The sequence below is a fragment of the Lolium rigidum genome, chromosome 1, assembly GCF_022539505.1.
Source record: "Lolium rigidum isolate FL_2022 chromosome 1, APGP_CSIRO_Lrig_0.1, whole genome shotgun sequence".
In the NCBI taxonomy this organism is placed as follows: domain Eukaryota; kingdom Viridiplantae; phylum Streptophyta; class Magnoliopsida; order Poales; family Poaceae; genus Lolium; species Lolium rigidum.
Window position 1 is genome coordinate 157,612,895 of NC_061508.1, and position 2,450 is coordinate 157,615,344.

The following is a 2,450-nucleotide window of genomic DNA, read 5'->3' on the forward strand; positions in this document are numbered from 1 at the left end:
CTGAAACTATTGGGAGCAGTCATAGACATGGGAGAAGGCACCCTAAAATTCACCTCTACACCCGGGGGTAGCCATATATTCCCTAAGCCAAAGAGTAAGAAAAAGAACAAGAAAGGTAAGGGTAAATCCCAAGGTAATGTCGATGCTTCGTCTCTGGATAATACTTGATTTACACTTTCTGCGCCTAGCTGAAAGGCGTTAAAGAAAAGCGCTTATGGGAGACAACCCATGTTTTTACTACAGTATTTTTGTTTTATATTTGAGTCTTGGAAGTTGTTTACTACTGTAGCAACCTCTCCTTATCTTAGTTTTATGTTTTGTTGTGCCAAGTAAAGTCTTTGATAGTAAGGTTCATACTAGATTTGGATTACTGCGCAGAAACAGATTTCTTTGGTGTCACGAATCTGGGTCTAATTCTCTGTAGGTAACTCAGAAAATTATGCCAATTTATGTGAGTGATCCTCAGATATGTACGCAACTTTCAGTCAATTTGGGCATTTTCATTTGAGCAAGTCTGGTGCCTCAATAAAATCCATCTTTAAGGACTGTTCTGTTTTGACAGATTCTGCCTTTTATTTCGCATTGCCTCTTTTGCTATGTTGGATGAATTTCTTTGATCCATTAATGTCCAGTAGCTTTATGCAATGTCCAGAAGTGTTAAGAATGATTGTGTCACCTCTGAACATGTTAATTTTTATTGTCCACTAACCCTCTAATGAGTTGTTTCGAGTTTGGTGTGGAGGAAGTTTTCAAGGATCAAGAGAGGAGTATGATACAATATGATCAAGGAGAGTGAAAGCTCTAAGCTTGGGGATGCCCCGGTGGTTCACCCCTGCATATTGTAAGAAGACTCAAGCGTCTAAGCTTGGGGATGCCCAATGCATCCCCTTCTTCATCGACAACATTATCAGGTTCCTCCCCTGAAACTATATTTTTATTCAGTCACATCTTATGTGCTTTACTTGGAGCGTCTGTTTGTTTTTGTTTTTGTTTTTGTTTAAATAAAATGGATCCTAGCATTCATTGTGTGGGAGAGAGACACGCTCCGCTGTTGCATATGGACAAATATGTCCTTAGGCTTTACTCATAGTATTCATGGCGAAGGTTGAATCTTCTTCGTTAAATTGTTATATGGTTGGAATCGGGAAATGCTACATGTAGTAATTCTAAAATGTCTTGAATAATTTGATACTTGGCAATTGTTGTGCTCATGTTTAAGCTCTTGCATCATATACTTTGCACCCATTAATGAAGAAACACATAGAGCTTGCTAATTTAGTTTGCATATTTGGTCTCTCTAAAGTCTAGATAATATCTAGTATTGAGTTTTGAACAACAAGGAAGACAGTGTAGAGTCTTATAATATTTATAATATGTCTTTTATGTGAGTTTTGCTGCACCGTTCATCCTTGTGTTTGTTTCAAATAACCTTGCTAGCCTAAACCTTGTATCGAGAGGGAATACTTCTCATGCATCCAAAATCCTTGAGCCAACCACTATGCCATTTGTGTCCACCATACCTACCTACTACATGGTATTTCTCCGCCATTCCAAAGTAAATTGCTTGAGTGCTACCTTTAAAATTTCCATCATTCGCCTTTGCAATATATAGCTCATGGGACAAATAGCTTAAAAACTATTGTGGTATTGAATATGTACTTATGCACTTTATCTCTTATTAAGTTGCTTGTTGTGCGATTGTTATCACCAGAATTTGACCGGATCCGAGGTGGGCCGCGATCAAGATGGGCTTGAAGATTATATATAGGAGAAATACGTGAATCGGCCTTGTGTATCAAGTTTGGGCTAGTTTGCCCGTGTATCTGTACTATAGTAGGATACGTGTCGATTAGAAGATAGAGTTTTACCCGTGCACGGTTTGGTGCACGCCTCAATTAGAAAGTCCCCTGGACTATAAATATGTATCTAGGGTTTATGGAATAAACAACAACCAACGTTCAACACAACAAATCTCGGCGCATCGCCAACTCCTTCGTCTCGAGGGTTTCTACCGGTAAGCACCATGCTGCCTAGATCGCATCTTGCGATCTAGGCAGCGCAAGCCTTCATGTTGTTCACGCGTTGCTCGTCATCGAAGCCTTTTTGATGGCGAGCAACGTAGTTATCTTAGACATGTTAGGGTTAGCATTGTTCTTCGTATAATATGCTATCGTAGTGCGACCCTTGCATGTCTAGCCGCCCTTACACCTATCTTAGGTGTAGGGCGGCACCCGCTTGATCATTATTTAGTAGATTCGATCCTTTACGGTTTCTCCTTGATTCTTCAAGGATTAGTTTAATATCCGCAATAGTTAGGCCTTACAAAGGGTTGGAGGATCCAGCGGCGTGTAGGGTGTAGTTTGCTAGCCCTAGACAGGACGTTCCGAGGATCAACCTCGTGTTGGTTTTTAGGCCCCGTCTAGGATCGGCTTACGATCACCGTGCGCGAG